This window comes from Falco naumanni, chromosome 2 (assembly GCF_017639655.2).
Source record: "Falco naumanni isolate bFalNau1 chromosome 2, bFalNau1.pat, whole genome shotgun sequence".
NCBI classification, from domain to species: Eukaryota; Metazoa; Chordata; class Aves; order Falconiformes; family Falconidae; genus Falco; species Falco naumanni.
Window position 1 is genome coordinate 118,682,917 of NC_054055.1, and position 22,455 is coordinate 118,705,371.

A 22,455-nucleotide genomic window follows, 5' to 3' on the forward strand; every position below is an offset into this window, starting at 1 on the left:
CCTCAAACTCCCGAGCCCCACACCCAGCCCAAATTTTCCATCATTAGATCTATTTAATCATGAATCACTGCTCCATCATCCAGGTCATCAGGGAAAATACCGACTGACTTCAGGCCTCTCTGATGCATTCCTTCATTCGGATGATGATCCCCTGGCTGCTACTTGAAAAGCACTTTTCTGATCCACTGTTTTATTATATCATGTTTCCCTAGATTTATCATGCAAGACAATTCCAATGTTTAGTTAGAAGGTTTGGTTAATAAAGGACACATTCTGAAGACTGATGTAAGCTACTCTGGTGCTGAGAAGGGACAGCCAAAACGCCTCCTTCAGCAGAGAACTGGCAGAAAACAAGCAGATTAAAACACTTCCAGCAAGCATGGCCTTACCAAGCAGAAAAGGGAGTGTGACGAGTGTCCCATGTTCCCTCTCTGAGGACGCAGCCACCTTTTGCCCTTTTCCAAAAACTGATCTCCTACTCTCTGCCCCCGAGCCCTCTCTGAAGCGAGCTGGGTGAGCTGTGGCTCAGCTGTTTCCACCACACCCTTGAAGAACAGGCCCTAAGATGCTCTTACAGAATCACAGAATGGTTTGGGTTGGGAGGGACCTTAAACCCCATCTCATTCCAACCCCTGCCACGGGCAGGGACCCCTTCCCCCAGCCCCGGCTGCCCCCAGCCCCGTCCAGCCTGGCCTTGGGCACTGCCAGGGACGGGGCACCCACAGCTGCTCCGGGCAGCCTGTTCCCGCGTCTCACCACCCTCATCTTAATCATCATTAAGAGGACCAGAAAGGTTTGATTTGCTGCTGCATCAAACAAAATCTTTTTTTTTTCCCCCAGTTCAAGGGATTTTATCTGACAAAGCCCACGCTGACTGCAGACCAAGGATGTGCCTGCAGTGCTCACGAGGAGCAAAGCACCCTCCCAGGCAGCCGCCGCTCCTTTGCACGCCAGATCCCATTCCTCTTCACGCACACACAGCCAGGCTAGGGCTGGGGCTTGTGCTGGGTGGCACAAAAATGTATTTTTGCTCGCTGCACCCTGCAGAAGGCAGAGTGAAAGAAGATTTGCACCTGAAAGTGTAAAGGGTTAGGGTCCAACTGGTTTCAACAAAGCCAGGATCCCAAAAGAACATGAAAAGAATTGGAAAGGAACAGTGCCAAAAAATACGGTGCAGCTTGATTTGAAAAATATCAGCTGATAGTGCCAAAAAGCAACACTGTCTGCACAATGCTCAGTTTTATTTCCCATTAATTTCTAAGGGGAATACAATAGCATGATGAAACCAGAGATTTAAGAGTCTTGTATCTAAAAATTATTAGACTCCAAAAAAAAAAAGAAAGAAAGAAAGAAAGAAATTTCATCACCTAAGTCTTAGAGAAACTCAAAATCTGGATTTTCAAAACTGCTAAATTAAACCCTTTTGCAGCAAAATTCTGTTTTACTGCTCGCAGTTGTACTTTTCTCTTCTGCAGTCCAGCATGGCACTGCAGGAACTGTTCCTTGTTGGCTCTCTCAGCCCCGTTTCTCACTAACGCTGGTCAGGGGATCCTTCGCTTTGAAGACCAAAGCAAGCATGGTTGTTTGATCTGTATGAAAAAACAATTATCTTCACCTTCAAAAGGCATTGAAAGCTAGAACTCAAGAGAGGCACCTTGTCATAATGAAAACTTTTAGAACATTACAGTTTCAAAGAGATTTTAAAACTGCCTACTGTGATTCTCTGTGATTTTTTCCTTCACTTAAACTTCAGTATTTTACAAATCTTAGTTTTGCTAAAGCAAAACATTTAACACCATTACGTAATACTCCATAAAATAATACGGTTAGCACATCACTTCGACAACATTGGAAACGAACCATAAAGCAGTAACTCAGTCTTTATGAGACTCCTTTAAGAGAGCACAGCTTTTCCACCGTCAGAAACCATCAGCAGCAAAACTGCTATTTACACCATCCTGCTGCTTTAGCAGGATTTCCTGCCACAGCAAAATATTCCTATTTTGGCCAACATCAGGAACATGCAGGCTCTGCTTGCTAAAGAACAGGCTTTACGCCCTTCCATAACTCAGCCACCACAGCACGGGATGCTTCAAGTTCACTCTTGTGCATCATCCCGGCGCTATCGCATCCCACCCTCACACAGGCTACAGGACGCTTTGAAGCAGGTTTCTTCCTCGTAAGCCCAAAGATGAGCCTTGGATCAGCCATAAGGAAGGCCGAGTACCAACACCGAGCCCGATCCACAAACCACCACAAGCTTGCAGGGGTTATTTTGCACCTCCCAAAGAACTGCCCTCTCCCACTGCAACTCTGCGGTCACACACGCCACCTGGAAGCAGCCACGGCCAGTCCCCGCAGCAAGAAGAAACGAGCCCTCTGAAAGCCATTGCTGCAAGGAGATGCTTGAGAGTTAAGTCAGGCAGGACCTCTAACCTGCAGCTCTCCTTAGCAGGTCCAGTGAACAACTCCACCATCTAATGCCGGGAAAGCAGCACGAGGAAAGAGCATGCAGCAACACGTTACTGTTTGCATCTGTGAAACACAGCCTCGTAAAAGGCACGTTCTCCTTTCCCCCTCTCCTTCCTACTTCTTACACATTTGCAGAATTTCTACCTGCAGAGGTAGCCTTACATCTATCCTCTTCCCCAGAACACGGGCCGTAGAATTACTATTAATAATATTCGTTCACTTAATGTGGGCATGAAATTGCACGCAGCAAGCAGCGGAGAGTCCGGCAGGTTCTCTGCAGTTTAATGACCACTTCACACCCTAACGCAACAATCCCCAGGGTGGGGAATTTGCACATCACGACTTCACGTCTGTTGCTAGAGGCACAGTTTTTCCTCCCACCACGTTGCTGATAGGAACTCGGACAACTGAGCGGTCTTAGCTCTGTGCTCATAGTGTTTGGGCACGTGCTACATTTCGGCTTGCACGGAGGGGACAGTGCCTGTCACCACTGCCACACTCTACCACCTCCATTCTCCAACCAGCAGGGCTCTGCCCAGCATGTCCTTGTGCCACCGTCCCACTACAAATATTTTCCATAAATATGCTAAAAAAGTAGGAGCCTGCCCCCAGGAAAGAACCTTTGCAACCTCCCAAGGTGGCTTTCCCTGCAGCAGAAGCATTCACAAGGGCTCCCCTGCACGGATTCCCTGGTGCCTATGGAGGGCTGCATCAACCCTAAGCTCTCTCTGTGGAACAGCAAATGGCTTCTCCACCCTTTTCTTGGCTTTTGAAAACCTAGGCAAAATTTAATTACGTTGAGTGCTTTCCTCGCTCTGTCACACTTAAGCAAGGTTGTCCAACAGATGCAAAGTTTTCAGGCAGAAAAAGACGTGTAGGCGCAGTAGCAGGTCTGATCGAACAGCTTAGAAACAACGTTCCTTTTTTCTTGCCTTAATTCTCTTTTTGCTGCTAGTTTAACCTTTTAAATTTCTGTGTTATTTGATACTTCCATACAGCCTTTCCTATTTCTAGGTACAACGTGAGAATCAACGCTCCATTCTCATCTCTCTGCAGTGCCAAAACATGTTTAAAAATAAGCGGGTACTACAGCATTTCCTTTTCCACAAAAGCTCCCTCAAAAACCATCCCTCCTATTTGAAAACCGAACCTAAATTTCAGATCTAAGCAGTTCTAAATCACACTTACAAATAGCTGGTACATGAAAAATATGCGACATTGGCTGCAACTGGCTACTGACTGGTGCCAGCGTAGAATATTTTTGCAAGACAAGAATAGACAGAGGGAAATAGCTCTCAAATGCCACCAAAGAACGTGCCCTTTCCCAGGCCCTGTGTTTGGCTTAATGCTCGGTCCGTAACCATTTTCCAGCCTGCTGGAGGCCAGAGGCCCTGCTGTTGGGGAGGAGGTCTCTGCTGACTCCTTCTAGAGCAAGGTATGCTGGTCTGGGCATTGCTGCTCCTGCTTTGTCTCTCACACTTCATTTCCCCAGCAAAAACATACTTGGAATCTTTTCATCTCATGTTTTTTCCATCCGACTGTGGTATCTTCCCTGACCACTACAGCATAACAGAATAGCAGCATCCTCGTTATCCTTCCTATATTTCTGAGGACAACAAACATGTCCAGTAGACAAGGCGGTGTCCACAAATGTGTTAATTTTTAATTACGTTCCCTTACGTTGCAGGAAACTGCTAAGGAAAGTCCCGATTGCACTCCTCCCTCTTCCCCAGCAACGCCTCTGGCAGACGCTTGCACTGCTCCCCCGGGGCTGAGCTCTGGAGAAGGCTCCGCGCTCCATTAAGGCTGCTGTCCCCCCCGCTTTCAGCAGCAAGCTGTGCACAAAGCCCAGAGACCCTGAGGGCTGCATGCTAGCGCCCTACGAGAGCAGTAACATCGCTATCAACCCGTTCCAGATGCCATTTTTCACAGAAGGGCGGAGAAGGCAAATCATGGACTTGCAGGGTCTCCCATGGGTGGCGTTTCAGTCCATACAGCCACTTCCTTCCCTCTCCCATGCCTAGGGTGTCAATCAGCCCCAACAGACACGGCTGAGCCAGCGGATCCACCAGCTGGCAGCAGCAGAGGGGGGCCCGCGACACCCACGTGCTCGTACAGTCACAGTGACAAACCCCCTACCCTCTGCGGTCACTAGCACAGGGGGGCTGGACCTGCACACCTTAGCGGTACTGCACGTGATTTTTATTTTTTTCTTCTTCTTGGGAGTCTAAACCAAGTCAAGCTCAGATGTGCTGGGTGATGTTGGGCTGGTTCCATCTCCTCCTTCTTATGGTTTCGATAAGCTCTTGGAAAAACGCTGGGACTGGAGAGGGGGGATGCTATTTAAAGTTTAGAGGTTAGCAGCCTAAATTAAATAACTAAAAGACTAGTGTCTTGATGGCTCTTTAACAGTTAGGTAGATATTTGGATTAAATAATTCATTGTAGATAAGCCAGTCAAGAATCGATTCCTGTTCTCAAACAACATGGGTGATGTTTAAGAATAATTCAGTCTTAACAAGAACGAAAGGCTGAAGGAGTCCCAATTCTATGTTAACACCAATAAAGATCTCTCCTAAATGCAAACTTCTGATTTCAGTCAAGGGAAACAGTCTCAAATGTTCTTTCTTCACTTTCAAATGCATCTTAAAATATCAGATACAGTTTAGGTTACGTATAATCTCTAACCAACCAAATGAAACATACTGTTTTCCCAAATCATCATTGATTAGGTACAGAGGTTTTATTTCAAAATGAAATATTCTCATTTTATCCAGCTAAAGTCAAATAGAGTGAACTAATGACTCTGATTTTTGCCAAGTAACTTTTTTTTTCCCCAAGATCCACAGTTTCACAGGAAGCATTTAAATTTTGATAAAACTGGATTACTGATCCTATAGAAAAATCTTTTTAACAAATCTTTCCCAAGTATTTCAAGCTGTAAAGCTGGAGAAACATTCCACTTGGGAAAGGCCTCATCCATGGCCATCAGTGATGTCCCCCACAGCCGATACCAGCGTTTGCTGGGAGCATTGCAACTGCGTCCTTAAGCTCTTGGCAGTCAGCTATTGTGTCTGCATCAATACAGCTGCTATCTGATAACCCCAATCCCACATTATTGTTTCCAAAGGAAAAGCATGCTTCCCTTCTTTCTTCTCGTTTCCTGGAGAAAAAAAACAAAACAAAACACCAAACAAAACCCAAACCCCAAACCAATCCAAAACTATTCCTTGATTCAAGAACCCAACACTCATTTATCCATGGAGTTGTTTCAAATGAACTGTTCTGCTTCGAGCTTGTATTTTACTTTATTACAGATTAAGAGGTTTCTGTATGTTGGACAAGATCTCGCTCCCTTAGGCTGCTGCTCAAGCTGCAAGCCTCCCCTTTCCCATGTGACGGGCTGTTCCTCCCTGTCCCAGCCCCAGCTCAGCCTGTCCGAAGGGCCAGCGTTGGGTCCCAGCTCTGATATTCCCCTCGCAAGTGTCACGCTGCGGCCAGCCGCCACCAGCCCCGGCACGTTGCCCCCAGTTGCCGCAGGGAGATGGGAGCCGTGCCCGTCCTTCCGAGAGGAAGCTGGAGGGGTGGATGAGGTTATTCACAACTACCTCCTGGTTAGCAGCAGCGCAATTACATCCACAAAACCCTGGTTTGGAGAGGGCTACGTGGCTGCTCCACAGGCAGCTTTGTGCCCGATGAGCTCGTGTGCCCAGCTCCGATGCACTGTGCTTATTAATATTTTAAAACAGACAGTAAAGAAGCCTCAGTGTTATAAAGGAGCACTGATAACACATCATCCAAACAGCTTTTGGCTTCACGCAGACGCTTTAAACTATTCACCCACGAAACGTGTCAAAGGCAGCTTCTCAGCACAGGTCAGATGCTGACCGGGAAGCACATTCCATCCCAGAAGTTAATTACTGGTGGCTTAAATGTTTATCAGAGGCCACGAGGGCCCTTTGGTCTGCTGGTGCCTCCTCAAAGCAGCCGGGGAGTGGGAGTGGGTTTGTCGGTATGCACCAGGCATTCCAGGCATGAATCCCAGCCTTGTCCCGGCGTGGCTGGGTACGTGGGCACAGGCAGCCGGCACAGAGAACGCCTCACAGACCATCCCCGTGCTCCCAGAACGTGGGCAGTGTCGGAGCCGAAACAGAGCAGCATGAACAGCGATAAGGTTAGTGATACAGAAATCTGGTAACGGCGATGCTGGAGCTCGCGGGGCTGCAGGAGCTGTCGCATGGCTGCGGCAGGCTTTGCCCGGGCTGGAGGGGCAGGCGGGCTCCCGCTGGGGTCTGCCCCCAGGGAAAAGCCACAAGCCTGCTGCATCCCCACCTTTGCACAGGTACAGGATTTCTTGACAGGTTGAATACATGAGAAAATACAGCTTAGCAAAATCCCATCGCTTGTCTGTAGATACGGTGCAGAAGAACTAGCCTTGGGTTCTGGCCCTGGGGAGGAGAACGACCTGCTGTTCGAGGGGGGCTCTGGTTACACCCAGCTCGGCCCTTCACTCGCTCCTCCAGCCACCTCAGGACTCCAGCCCAGAGCAGGCTCCTGAACAGATCACATATTTCAAAGTCATAAGATTCACACAGCCAAGCAAAATCAGTCCGCAGTCATCTCCACCTTATACCAGCTCATCATCGTACGACAGCGCTGTAAGAACAGCGCCAGCGGTGACAACAAGCTGCAGCAAAACTTCCAGGACAAAGTCCCTAACTCCGGTGTGGAGCCAGAGGGGCTTCGAGTGTAACATGAGGTAGCCCTGAACACCTGTAACTCCAACCAAAGCCATTCACTCCTACAAATATTCAGGTACAAGCCTGGGCACTGAAAAAAAAAAATTGTAGGCCAGTAAAGTTCAGTTGGCCTTGGACATCCAAATGCATGAGTAAAAATGCCAGCCCTTGGCTTTTTGGAGCTCTTTGCTCTCTGGCTTTCAAAGCCATTTACAAAGAGACTGAGAGTGTCATTCACATCAAACAACACAGGTTTTGTAACACTTTGCATGTTCAGAGATCTGCCGAGGCTTTAATCCACACGACACTTAAGGGAACAAGTACTCTCCTACGTCCCACCACAAAGTGGTGGGCTTCACAGGAATTCTGAGGGCAAGACTCCATAACTTTAAAACACTTTTTCTTGGAAAGTATTTTGAACAGAGAGCGCGAGAAAAATCCAAAGTAACCATCCAAGAAGAGTTTTCCTTTTTCACATGAATCTTCTATTTTTCAATAAAATTGTTTTCTGGAAGACTTTTCTCACAAGAAAATTTCGACTAGCTCTACTCAAAACACTTGTACAACCCAGGTGGTGATATATAAACACACGAGGAGACCGTGGTAAGTTTGAGGTGCCTTTCTCAAGAACAGGTATCAAGACAGGGCTGCAGCCATGGTGTAACTGACCCCACCTGCTCGCGATGCAGCTGCGCTGACGCGCACCATGCCATCGGCACGCCTGCAGAGCTCTTGTGGCCATCTCGTTTTTAACGTCTTCAAGCAGCATTTTAGACCATTCACGTTTCCATCACCTGCATAGAAAGCTCATGAAGCAACAACTTGAGATGTAACGTGTTCCTGACCAAAATCTCAGTGGGCCTCTCAGCCTTCCCTCCATGATTCACTTGATAGAAAAGTTAAACTTTTGCTGGGTTTTAATTCTTTTCTGGGAGGAGACAACCTTCTGTAAGTGTTTTGGCCTGCAATTATTTCTGAGGAGCTACATCTTTTTGATTACTAGCATTAGAAACTAGCTTATATTGTCCCATCGGCAGTGCCCAAGCAAGGAGTAGGAGCTGTCTCACTGCCTACACCTTTTTGCTAACATCTGCTGATGGTTCCCTGACAGCCCCTGGCTGTACCCTCCCCTTGCTCCTGCAAGAATCCCCCAACCCTGTTAGATTTCAAGGAGTGGATATAGAGTTAACGCTTCAGGCAACACCTGCTTTAATACATCCCTGCTTCCCCATTACTCTCCACCTTACACTCTTCACCTCAGCCCAGGCACCAACAGGTTCCGTACCTGACAAAGCACCAAGGGGCAATATTTTAGTCAGAACATTTGCGAACAGGTAAATAACATGGGCAGCCAGCAAAGGGTTTTTCATCTGATACTGCTCCTGCCCAAGAGCTATGTGTTATTGTAAGGCACACCTCGACTGTATCACTTGACCAATATCAGATCCTAAGTCAATATTTATTCCCTAAAACTATGCATGTTATTTGGCCATCTTACATTTTGTCTGGTTGTGTTTTGCAAATGGAGAGTAGCTGTTCACAGGAAGAAAAAAAAAAGACTACTAAAAAAGAGGAAAATATAGCAAAAAAGAAATGGCATCATGGAGCCACAGCTCACAAAAATTACTCAACTTGTGTTCTCTGGCCTGCTTGGTTTTGTTTCAAATTGTTGTTTTAGACAGCTCTAGCTGTCCTGTACCCAAATTACTTCTCACTGAAGTCCAAACAAGCTCCATCACTGTCAACGTTGCCACATCCCCCCACCCCCTCCGGTACAGCCTCTGTCAGAGTCACAAAGCGGGATGCTGAAGGGCTTGCCTTTTTCACTTGAGGAACGTCGGGAATCTGTAACTCTGCCAGAAAACAGGCTCATTTTTTATTAATGCAGCCCATATTTAGCCATGTGCCTCCAAAGCAAAAAGCACATACTTTCATCCCAACCAAGCCCCGTCTCCCCGCCGCGTGCGGGGACCGCGGGGTCCCGCTCCGCCTGGCTAAATAAGGTAAAGCAAGAATCCCAGAAATGCAAACCTGGCCCAACATCGCCCACAGCCTGGAGAAGCTATTTTGGGATTTGTTAACCTTTTCCTAAACATCAGAGGGTGCTGCAAGGCCTTCTTATTACTTTCTCTCTGAATACTTAACTCCCCCAAAATAGATTTTAGAACACCAGTGAGTTTTAAGGAGATGAAGTGGTGTGAGAGCAGGGCTGGGAGCAGCAATGGGAAGCGCTACAGAAAAAAAACAGTTAAAGCTTCACCCAAAATAAAAATGGTGTGATTTGCCAACAGATAGCAAAAGCACATTCCCCCAGTTAGAGGGAAGCACACACAAGACAGAACCCAGTAGGCTACATAACTTACTGAATGACTCTCAGGAATTTAATTCTAGTCTCTTGTTGAGCCTCACAACCTTCCTCCTGGAGGAGCAGCCGGAGATGCTGTCTCTAATGCGACAGACTATTAGGCACTTCAAAAAGTGATGGGATGAACACTCTGTGTCTACACGTGAAACACCTTCTTTGCAAAGGCTTCCTAAGGAGGAACTCTGACTTAATTTTCCCCTGTGCCTCTTTGACCACAAATAGGTTACCTCCTGTCCTCCAGCAGTCCCTGCCTCATGACCTGCCACATCTGAGAAGCATGTGGCTGTTTCAAAGGAACCCAGAGATCCCGAGATCTCCAATATGAAAATGCATTGAAGCTACCAGCATCTGGGATGTGGGAAAAGCAGCTTCCTATCATTCCAGCTGAAGTACGTGTACACGGGAGTTTCTTTGCTTTACATAAAACAAATGCAAGAAAGACACCATGGAGACTATGAATATGGGGACCAAATCTTCATTCAAGGGGGCGGAAGAAGCACAGATTTTTCTTTTGACAAGCTGGAAGTGAAAGCTCACTGAAAACTCAGAGAAGTTGATTTTTTGCTACATGTTATAATTTAGCAAGGAATTCTGAGAAGTGATTAGGCATTGTGGGCACTGTGTGACTGTGAAGCTTCTCTTGGCTTCCCTGAGAAGATATTGTCATGCCATGAAGCAGGTTTCTTTTGTGTTTCCCCCCCCATCACCATCAGCAAGGTCTCCCATAAGGTGACTTTAGTGCTCAGTACCTCAGCCAACTACTAATTTCTGCAGAAGCACCATACCTCAGAGTATGAGACTGCTCGCTAGTCTCATGCAAGTGTTGAGGAAATTCCCTGTATCCATGCAAAACAGGCAGTTGAAGGTCATTAGGGAGAAGCAGCAGTTATCCAATTCCAAAACCCCACGTTCTCCAGGACATTAGCAACTGAAGCTGTTAATACACTAACCCCTTCAAGCATTGTCATATTTGCAGCACGAAGCCTACCTGCCCAAGTGAAAGGTGAAAGAGCTGCTTTAGAGGTTCTCTTTCCTAGGAAATGATTCAAAAGAAAACTCAAAGTGGAAAACCATCAAGTTGAAAAGCAAGAAGGATGTACCTTTTGCCACACAGCATACAGGACACCAGGTGCGTTCAGACCCCCCGAACCACAGACCTCAGCATGCTGGTTTGTCCCTGAAGCCAAGACTGTGTCCTACGGCAAAGAGCCAAAAAGCTACGCTGATGCAGCAGGACCATCCAGGTTTCGTGTGATTAAAAGACCCAAGAGGACTCCACTCCAAACTCATGAATCCTGGGTAAGTCAACACGAGAGGAATTTGGAAGTTCTTTGTCTGCGGGCAAACTCCATCGCACACCCCGTAGGCTCACCTGCGGGGCTTCTGTTGGTCGTGCCAGCACAAGAGCTTTGAGTAGGTAAGAACAAGCAGACTTAAAATTTACATCATGCGGCTTTAAGTAGTCAAAATTGGGAAAACAAAGACCCCCACCTGAACACTGCCTGATTTTAGGGTGTTCCTCAGCCAAAATAAAGCTCTCTGAAGAATGTAGTGCTCTGGAGGTGAAAGCTACTGTAATGTTTTTAATAAAGCCACAAGGCTGAATATCACTCAGTTCAGGGGGCTCTGGGCTAATTTTGCAGCAGAAGTCCTCTTGCACTTGGTGTAGGATTAGGAAACAGACACAGACACCCTCTGCCATCCAGCCTGCCATGGAGACACCTCCTCCCATCCAAGCTGGTGCTGCTATGAAGCACCAGGTCCCAAGGGTGGTAGAGGCAGGCTCCTTACAGACCCTCTCCCTGCTTCTGGGAGCTTAGGGTCTTGGCTCGCTGCATTCTTATCCAGCAGGGCCATAACATGCCAGATGGGCCAGGATCCAACATTCCTGCCCGTGGCCAGGCTGCTGACCTGCCGAGAGCCAAGGCTCCGTGGGGAAGCCTGAAAGCCACAGCCCTGCCAGCTGGCGGGCGGCCAAGGCAGCTCCCTCTCCAAGCCAAAGCAAGAAAACACGGCCGAGGCTCTGACTGCAGCTTGAAACTTAACGTGAAGCTGTAGAAGCCCCCTCTTTTACACAAGCTTTTAAAACTGAGCGAGGTGCTGTAAAGCTCCTCAAACCAGCCAGGTAACATCGGTACCTTCGCCTCTAACGCGGCAGAGCTCAGGGGAGCAGGTAAGGGCGAGCTCATGGTTTTGTTTAGGTTTCAACTCACAGCAAACCCAACCCAGGACACTGCTTGCAAACCAAAGCCCCCAGAGGTGTTGGAAAGTGTTTTAGCCACAGTCACCTCAGTCTGGAAGTATTTGGGTTTCTTTTAAACCAAATCAAGCTGAGGAAGACAACCATGCCATAAATAAAATCTCATAGCAAAACAACTGTTGATTATGTTATTTAGTCTAACTCAGGATTAAAAAAATAAAGTAAGGCCATGCAGAACTACAGATTCTATATATAGACTTAGAAGACAGGGAGAGAAAGGAGTTATCTGGATATCACTTCAGGATCCAGATCCAGGTCCTGGGACAGAGCTGGCCAAGTTTTCCAGCAGAAGTGGGCTCCACCAAGCACAACCATGAGCTGCTGTCACTTGAAGGGGGAGCAGGGGCTGGGAAGCATTTGGGCAAGCGGCACCAGAAATATCTCCCTATAGCCAGCTGCCTCTGGAACCTCACCAGGTGTGTGCCAGCAGCATCCCCACGGGATGTCCACAGAAAACTGCCAAGCCCAGTTCTTTGACTTGGATTTCTCATGCCACCACATGACATACAACCCTCCCCAGGAAAACCACAAACCAGAACAAGGCAGACAATAAAAAAACAAACCAAAAAAAAAGAAAAAGAAACCAATGCTAGTCCTATGCTAGCTGGAGTCAATGATGTTACGTAGATCTTGCTGTATATTTTCTATCTGTGTGCTTCAGTACACTGCTGAACAAGACGTGAAGAACATGCCTAAAGTCTCCTCTATAAATCCTGTTCTCTTCATCAGGACAAAGGGCTGGGAGTGAGGACAGATTCCCAAAAGCTGTACTGGCACCAGGGCTACACACACACACTCAGAAGTTCAACATGTGCTTACGTGACATGCTTGGGATAAACCTGATGGCTTCCTCATGCTGAAGCAGCTCAGGCTCCGTCTGCTCGGCCAGGGCCTGGACCACAGCGTCCAAGTGCTGGTCTTAAGTTACCCAGTCAAAGCAAACAGACTTGGGGTCTGGCTTCACGCACTGCTCGGGCTGAGCTCCAGCTGGCGTTGCTGGAAGCCCACCTCTGTTCCTGATCGCCTTCCAGGCTCAGCCCCCTCACAGGGCTTGTGCTCCTCTCCTTTCAGATGCCTGGCCTCCTCCTTTGGGAATTCCCAGAGCACGTCCCGGGTAACTTCCCCAACTACCTGCCTTCTCTTGCAACTCAGAGCAACGCCGTCCCAAGGCAAAAGTGTTTAAAAGAAAGCCATCCCTCCCTAGTTTTCTCTCCATCCTTCCCAAAGCAGCAACGTAGGGAAAAGAATCCAGAGAGAGTAACACTAGCCAAGAAGTATGCAGGATAGGGAAGAGAAAACCAGGGAAACAGGGGAGACTAAAAACCCAGCTCACATCTAAAAGACTGTTTAGTTTCTGAAAGCATGTTTCTGGGGGTTAAAAAATAATAATAACAAAAAAAAAAATCTGTGTGCTTGGAGTACCTGACAGCCAACTGGCTGTGTCTGGGTACTCTGGGTCAGGGGTTCTCCCAGCTGGGGAATACAGAGGGCTGGTGGGCCTGGAGACCACACCGCTGACGCGAGGCTGGGAATTCAAAGCTCTATGACAAGGGGCAACCTGGGGAAAAACAGGACTGGGGAGGTTTGCTGGTCCAAGCAGTTTGGGAAGCAGTGCCGCAGCTTGCGGCCACGCTCCTGAGCTGCAAACAGGCATGCTGGACAGTTGGTGGAGCTTCCCAGATGAATTGCAGTTGCATACACGCCAGTTTGTAGGCAGAGGAAATCCTCCTTTTATGGTTTCCATCCTTCCACTTGTTCCTCCTCCCTAGAGGTTTCCATCCTCTTGGCTGAGCCAAGCATCAGGCGATTTTGACGTCTGGTTATGCTCTGAGAGGGCAGGGACCCTGGGGAAGCCGACGGGGAGGGGGGAATCCACAGCCACCTTTACTTTTCCCTGTGACTCAGTTTCAGGCTATTCCAACACAAATTAACAATTTTCAATTCACAGCAATTTTTGAATGAAAAAGTTGCTAAAAAGATCAACGTATTTTTTTTAACATTCAACTGCAAAGGTTAAAGGAAGTATTTCTTTGCGGGTCACCTGAATCTGTTTTACGAAGACATCTGAAAGGCATTTTATCAGCTGCTGAGCAGTATTTACTCATGAAACTGTTCTAATTGCTTTGGAATGTGCGCCCTGGCTGCTGGAACAGCCTGCTCCTGCTGATACACTAAGCAAAGTAATACCAGTTTATAGGACATACCACTCTTACACAGCATTCATTTTTCATTTTCACGGTAAACAGTATGATTTTTTTTTTAAAAGGCAAAGAGCTCATAAACAATAGCTTTTACATAGCCAACCTGTATGTTTACGAGAGCGTCAACTCAGAAAAAAAAAAAATAGACATCAGTCATTGCCATGACTGAAATCCTCGCACGTCAGTAATTTAGTACTAAACCTATCTTGCAGCTGGAAATTGCATGGGTGAAAATTTATTCCTGGTGCTCCCTAAATCAGTGCTGGTGTCAATATCTAGGATGGAGGGAGCAGTTTGTCCTGGCCACCAGTAAGCCCTGCCGGCAGCTTCCAGCCCAGCTCTCTTCCCTAAGCAGCTGAGGTCGCAGTAGATCAAAGATAATCTACTCAAGTCTTGCTTTAATCTTCTAAACTAAAGCAGAACTCTGGTCTGTAGGCTCAGTAACAGCCAGCCATAAGAAGATAAATTGGTAATAGCTCTGCCTTTAAGACAAAGCAGCCCCAAACCCCACGATCTGGGAGGTGCAGCGGTTTGGACAGCACTTTATCAATCCCGGTGTCCCTTACCAGCCAGAATCAGCAAAGCACAGAATAATTGCTGTAGTATGTGTCGATGTATAAAACACGGGAAATAAAGGACAACTCACGCTGATCCTCCCAGCACACATGCAGAAGCAAAGCCCCACAGATCCTCTTAGCACACATGCCCAAGCCAAGCCAGCCTCGCCGTCCCGGGCCAGGCTCCATAACCAGGGTTGTGAACTGCGACCGCTTGCAGGTAGAGCCACGGGCGGTGGGAGCGTGTGTCCCCCCCGTCCCGCTGCAAAGCCTGAGCCGACACAGGACACAGCCCTTGGGAAAAGCAGCTGCAGAGAAAGCCAGGCCCGAAGCGGGGACAGAGCAGGGGCAGCTGCTGGCAGCCCAGGGCAGCAGCCCCGAGCCCCTGCCCCAGCCACCTCCCGGGGGGCACCACGAGGCACGGAGCGCAGGGGGAGCGGTGTCTGCTGGAGGGGCAGCGAGGGCACCCCGCGGGGGAGGGGCAGCTGGGGCAGCCGGAGGGGGGAGAGAGGAGAGAGGCTAGGGCATCCATGGGAGGGGGGGAGGAACAACAGGTCGGGCAGCCATTATGGGGGCAGGACAGCGGGGGCACCCGTTGCGGGGGAGAAGGCAGCTAGACCTCGGAGGGGGGCGAGGCAGGATAAAGGCTCTCGGCTCTCCTCGTTTCTGACTCATCCTAACAAGAAAGCTCCTTGAGTTTTCTACTTGACATCCCACCCAGGTCTCCCCTGCTCCTGCGGGCACCGTGTGCAGCCCCCTCTCCGTCCCCGAGTGCACAGGCAGCCCCCGGCCGCCCCTCCCCCCTCAGCTCCTGCCGCCCGAAGCGGCAGCCACGGTCCCACTGCTGCTCCCGGCACCAGGGCACGGGTGGATGGCGCCCGAGTTCCCGCCTCCCCTCCACCATCCCACCGGTAACATCTCCTTTTGCCTTTCCCACCACCACTAGAGCCAATATTTTTTTTTTTTTTTTAACCAAGGGCTGGTTTTTCTTATTGGAAAGCCTTTTCTGGCCTTAAGGCAGAACTTCTCCCTGCTTTCTCCTGCTGTGCAGGGACCTGACCTAAAGCAGAGAGCTTTGAGGGTGCAGAAGAGATCACCCTGCACGACCTTTTTAATCCTTGGCCTCCCCCGCTTCAGTCAACACCACAAGTGCCTTCTAGTATGACAATCACCACTTGTTGCTTAGGAATTAAACATTGACCAAACACATCATTCTGCACAGGCCATTGAACTGGAAGAATGTTTAGTGAGCTCCGCAGCTAAAGCTTTATTAACCAGCTCTGGTGACCTTCTTGAGGAAAGCAAAGGCAACACCGGGGCTCAAACCCTTCCCAGGCGCTCCTCCTGTAACCCACAACACTTCCAAAGCTCTAATACCCCCACAAAAACCCTCTGCCAGCACACAGACGCTAAACTATCCAGCCCACCGTGGCATAAAGTTTCTAATTCCATACTATTTCATTCCCAGTTCTCCCCAAACTAGTTTAGCATCACCCTCAGCACATCATCTGCTCCTCCTACCACACCATTGAGTTGAAGTGCTTTGCTCCAAGTTCCAAATTTTTTTGTTGTTGTTTCCTTAGCATCCTGCAGTGTGCCACAGTGCTCTAGAGCTCAGGTCAGCTAGAGGTGCACTGAAACAGAATAGCTAACAGAGAGGACAGGCAACGGAGTTCTACAAACCCCAACAAATCCAGTCAACCAGCAGAGTCCAGCATACCCCTGGTTGATGCCTCCTCCCCAGCTATCAAAACCAGGGTGATCACAGAGTAATTACATTCTGATTAGATGTCTGGAACGCCCACTAAGGTACCAGCTTCTTGCTCTCAGGCACTTGAAAACAAGGAGGGGGAACAGTGACACGAAGAGTCCCTTGCACGCTCCAAGTTCTCTTCCTTGACACACAACACACGAGAGAAGCAGAGAGGCCAGGAGCCCACATTTCCTCCAGGCTCAATGCTAATGCAGCCCTGCTCCCACCAGGTCAGGAGGGAAAACCTGGGTGAGCATTAGGTGGTCTTTTAAGGCTGTTATTCCAGAGAAACAAAGTAAGCACAGCTCTACCACCTTGCTGGAACTGGACCGTCCCATCCAGCAGCATCTTGCCAACGGTAATTTAGCAGGACGGTTCAAAGCTTTTGAAACTTAAAGGCAGCTTTCAAGACTAGGACTACACTAATCAGCTCTGAAAAAAACCCAGTAGTCTGTCTGAACACAGCCTTGACCTGGAGCCAGAAAGCCATACCTAATGTAATTAAACTCTCTTGGGGAACACAGCTACATGTGCCAGCCCTGGAGTAGGAAAACAGCACCAGCTGCAACAATGATACTCACTGGGCAGAGCAGATGTGTCCTGACCGATGGGAATCCAGCAAGAGAGTTCTGAGCACGGGCTTCAGATTCGTCACAGGAGACGCTGCCTGCTTGCCTTTCTTCTCCTGTCCTACCACATACAGGAGTTTTTGAGAAGAACAAGGTGTGGTGCCCTGAAATGTTCTGGAGATGGTATCTCGAAGCATAGCTTGAGCCTAACTTCGACCCGGGGGTCCGCATTCCCTAGGGGGGTGTGCCACTTGCCTGCAGGGCCAGCCAGGTGGGACAGCATCCCTGCACCTGGCAGAAGGATCCTTGGGTCCCTACGTGGGAGTTGGGTTTCGGTTTGCTTAGCCTAAAGCCCGTGTCAGTCCATATTTGCAGCCCTCAGTCCTGTAGCAGGAACATTCCTCAAGCTTTAATGAATTCGTGCAACACCCCTGTGACCTGGGCAGGTACGGTGATCACCACCAGAACAGCATGCTAGAAGGTAGTCATGGTTTTCTTCAAAACAAACACAAGGCAGGTTTTTCAGCTTGACACTGTAAAAAACTTTGTAGTTTTGGCAAGGCTTGAGACCCACCAAAAATAATAAATCCCACCTATCTGTTCCACGGGCACAAAGGGCACAAGGACCATTGGAGCAAAAGCAAGATCCCAGGAACCGGACCAGGCAACTGCACATCTCTTGCAATAACAAAATGGATGGCAGAGAACTGCAGCACCACACTGGGGAGCCTCTGGATCTTCCAGCCCGTGCCCCTGGAGGCAGGGCAGACAGCAGAACGTACCTGTCTATGAAATATTAAATTTCTGCAGGTGTAAGGGCAGTAAGGAGGATTTTCCTTCCCATCTTTTCTGAAGCGCCCTAACCAACCACTCACACCCAGTGGGGCAGGGAAACAAGGATTTCAAGTTGACTGTTTGTTTGTCCTCTACAGAAGCACATGCACTTAGTGGGAGCTCCAGTGCTCTCCAGAGGGTTGATGTTCAGCTCGTTTCCCTCACCCTCTGCTCAAAGCCTTGCTGTAACCGCTCCTACAGCCTCTTCTGTGCCGAGTCACAGCATAGTAACAGAGCAGGGAACAAACGCATGGCCAAGTCTTTCATTTCACTTTTGGGTAAACAGCTTCACTATAATCATGATCTCGAGGAGCCGGTTCCCTGGTGCATGCTATTAACACTGCCTGCATTATCCTTCATCCTTGGAAAGGGAGCAAACCTAGCCCCCAGACAGGAGAGCGGAGCTAAATGCAGAAGGGAAATAAAGCTGCTCAGAAGTTCTTGTTCTTGGCAATGACTACAGTCTTTTCTTATTGTGTTTATCTGCTTTACTGCCATAAACAAGGAGATTTTTGAGCAGTCTAGTCTTTAGTAGCTCTTCCCAGGAGATGGCAGTCAAAATAACCATCTGAGAACACAGTCCCCCTCGTGCACAACACCCCGGTGGCACAAAGCTGGCACTGCCAAACCCCTTCCCAGATGCAGTACTATGAAAACAAATGATTACCTGGCAGGACTTATCAGGATCCTCCCAATTACACTGACAGTTGCTAGTGTAAGTTATCCTTGCAGCAGCCTTGCTTCTCCTTCGTGGAGAAATTTCAGGAACCCTGCAGCGAGTTTTGGATTCCTTCTGCAATGGGAGAGCCTGGAAGGATACACCTGGGCTCGAGCGCTGTGCGTGGCCACAGTGACCATCCCCAGCATCTGCAGGGGGGAGACCAGCCTGAGACGCCGACACGGCACGCCATAAACCCCTTTGTGGTGTGCAACAAAGGAGGCAACCTGGCAGGACAGCTTGTGTCAGTCATCCGCAGACAATCCTGTTACTGAGGGCAGTTTTCGAGACAGATTTACGGAGGGCCAGAAGGGGATTATCTTGGTGATACACACTTTTGTTTTGGCAATGACTAAAGTACGTTTTCCAGTAATAACCACTATCACACAGGATGAGTTGGCTGCTTCTAATGCTTTAGAGTTCAAATCACAATTCCTCTAAGAAATGCAAAATCAGAGAAAAAAAACTGTTGGCATGTGAGATATTTAAGCTGAAATGCTAGCGATTGTTATTTTTCTCAGGAGAAATGCCTGGCATGTTGTATTTTATTTGCTGCCAGTGCAGTCTTTAAAGGATGCTATCAAGTCAAATTCAGCACTTTTGTAAACGTGGAACTGCATTTAACATATCAGATGAACTTTGTACTGGATGCGATTCAAAGAGTGATCTTCATGCAATAATTTGTTCTGTCTCAGAAAAAAAGCCCTGAACCAGAAGAGCTTTATTTTCCATTCCAAAGGGCAAGTTGCAGCACCATCTCTATCACATACCTTCCCTTCTCTTGCCACTGCTCCAGCTTCTCTTTCTGAGGGTGCTTTTTGTTTCTTCCTTGCACTCATGATTTTAGGTTTTGCAATTTCAAGCTGGAAGAAAATCCAGGAATACTGAAACCCAACCCTTTGCTCTGCTGCTATGAGCGCTAAGAAAGGTGAATGGTCAGTAGCAGAGAGTTCAAGAAAAATATTTTTACCATCTTTAATTCTCATTTACACAGACCTCACCACACAAACAATGTATGTTTTTCTCCACCCAGTCTGCCAGATGACTACTTTGATGCAGGGAGGAACATGCCCTCAGGCAGTCTTTTATTTCCCTCTTCTTAAAACGTATTTGCAAGAAGCAACATGATAAAAAGAAAACAGCTCAGCTCTCCATTTCTTCTGTACTTTGTGTTCCCAAATTTTCAACCCAAGAGGAACTGGTCCCAGAGTTACAAAGACATCTGAAATGCCAAGGTGCTGTTTGCAGTGCAAAGCAAGGGGCTGGGGGGGGATGGGGTTGGACCTGCTGTTTCTCTGCACCTCTGCTGAGCAACCCCAAACAGTATCTGCCACAAACAGTATCACAACTTCCTCATAGTCATAAAAAGATGAAACACCAAAGGCATCCACAGTTCTGATCAAACAGAAGTTCCCCGCTCGAACCCAGGTATGAGATAACCCCTCGGCTTCCCACGCACCAGTCAAGCTTTCAGGGCATTTCAGTGAAACCTGCAAGTCTTCGCATGAAAACCAACTCATTTGTTGTTCAGCACCCCCTGAGTCACCAGAACTCTTTCAAAGGTTCATCCAGCAGCTAAGGTGTCTGCCTCAGCTCTAAAGGGACAGTCTGCACTGACACTGTCACAGTTTACATTTTATGGAGCTACCAGCACCCTACCTCGATGCACCAGTACCTAAGGTACTGCCAGTCACTTCTTTCCTTCCACCAAGGAACTGCTCACTACAGATACAGGAGCACAAAACCACTCCATATGAATTTTGCTTCTAAATTAAAACGAGGCTAAGCAATGGTTATCTTGCAACAGACAAGGCTGGTTTATTTTTAACCTGAGAACAAACAAAAATAACCACAAAGCAGACCAAAAGCATTCACCTCTGAAGGACTACCTAATTCACAACACTATGCAATTTCAGCCCATAGGTAATTACACTGAAAACTTCTTAATTCACAAATTTGCGAACCATTCTGCCACAGGCACGCGTTTTCTCTGGTGGCTGAAAGAACGGTGCCTGCCCACCGAGGTCAAGTTTTTATTGAACTTGCAGATCCAGGGCTACACAGCTCATGTCTGAAAGCTGCTCCTTCCAGCAGACCCAGCACAGTCCTGCAGTCCTTCCCCCGAGATGTATTTATTTCTACTGTAGATAAGAGATACACGAGGAAGGACAGGAAAGCAACCAACCTTTTTCTACTCTAAGCAACCTTTGCTTTTAATTAAAGCAAATCTCTAAATTGAGGAAGAGTTGATTTGAAGTGTGATTATCTTTAACAGCTTACCCATGCAGCACATTACCTGTTGATGAATCTGGTAGCTCTCTGCCTCTTCTCCAGAAGATTCCACTTTGTCTCAACTTCAGGCAGTGGCACTGCAACTAGTAGCAGATTCCGGATCCCTGAGCAGAGCAGCTGGACTCACTAACCAGCAGCAGTTCAAAAATCACTTGGGTTTTTTCCCACCATTCACTCACTTGAGAACTTGACAAACTGACCCCTCTTACTACACTTCAGTTGGAGAGAGGCTTTTTGGCCAAATGTTTTTCTAGTCTCATGCAAGTGACTGGTGTGTCACCTAACTGATCAGAAGAATCTGGTGACACCACTACTCAGCCCCAGAGCCTGCATTCTGCTCACCTTCCAGCTACACACAGAACGTGAGCGGTTGGCAGCGTACAGCAGGTTTCAAACTGGCTTTCCTTCAGACACCACAGAAGAGTTTATCCTCCACAGCTGAAAATCTGCATGCCGGTTCAGTAGTATCTCCAAAGAGGCAAGTACTAAGCCACATGCAATTCAGGAATGATTCTGTTTGAACAGCTAATCACAGGTTTGTGGCGACAGCGAGAGACTCTGGTATAAAGGGCATGCATGAATTTGTCACAGAACACGCGGCTAGTTCTTGCAGTATCATTATACCCTTCATAAAAGTTACTACTCTGTGCATATATGTGCACATATATGCATGTGTGCCCTCGTCCAGCATTGCTGAAAGGCACACAAACTGGGAAAAAATTAAACCCCCTAGGAAAGCAGTATGATGAAATCATGCTCACTTTCGCACCCAAAGTCCCCTATGGCATACAATTCCTGGCCTGGGGAAACAGCATTTAGAGGAGAAAAAAGTTAACACTGCTACTGCAAGCTAGTCAACCATCAACTCCCCCCCTCCCCCCCAGACAGCTCCTGCTATTCACGTTGGATGCTGCTGCACAGGTGTATGTTCTGTACAAAGTGGTGGCACACTCCCTGCCTGCAGCACATTTCAGATTAGTGAAACCCTTGGCTAGCTGCGTACGTGAGTCACTAGTCTGGCTTGTAAACACTCACCTCAAGGTCTGAGACAACAGGTAGGGACACTAGTGATTAGGGTCTTAACTCCCAGTTCTACCTTTAGTAATTTCAGAAAACAAAGCTGCAAGACAGCACCCATCAGCGACCAGTGTCTGAAAACACAAAGGAATCTGGGTCATTCGCTCTCCCCTTCTCCCCACCCTGGTACTCCCCCATCCCCAAGAGAGACAACCTGACAGTGACCCAAAGAAGGGTCTTGCTGACCTCACCAGGTTACAAGCACCCAACATTAGCCCAGGCTCTGGGAATCATCATTAATTTTATTTCCTGATCAAGCATCACCATGAAGCTTCAGCACTTGTATTACAGCAGTAGAGGCTGCACAAAAAATAGTACTTGCCTTTCAAGATACAACTTGATGCATGCACTAGCATGCTTTTATCCCACCGTGTTCATGCAGAGACACAACCGTGCATGCATGTGAGTGCAAGCATACAGTTTTCCAATCATTTCACACTACGGCTTCCACAGATAAATTCTCAGCACACCCTAAAAAATAAACATGTCATGCGGGTCTGACTGCCCAGGAACACAAGTGCAACAAGATGTAGCACCTCAAAACCACAACCTTCAACCACACCATTCTGTCTCAGAAAAATAACTGCGCTCAACTGATGTTAACTGACTAATGTAATCA

At 48.0% G+C, this 22,455-nt stretch overlaps 1 protein-coding gene across 3 annotated transcripts in view; it reads right to left on the reverse strand.

Moving 5' to 3' along the window:
• PHLDB2 (pleckstrin homology like domain family B member 2) overlaps nt 1-21,269 on the reverse strand; it is a 126,730-nt gene extending 105,461 nt beyond the window's left edge. For 2 of the 3 annotated variants that reach the window (XM_040583068.1, XM_040583067.1), the window contains exon 1: nt 20,764-21,269. The gene's annotated coding sequence lies outside the window, so the exon portion shown is untranslated. The remainder of the gene's footprint in view (nt 1-20,763) is intronic. The other variant, XM_040583069.1, reaches the window with a different exon arrangement.
• Nucleotides 21,270-22,455: the final 1,186 nt, after the last annotated feature.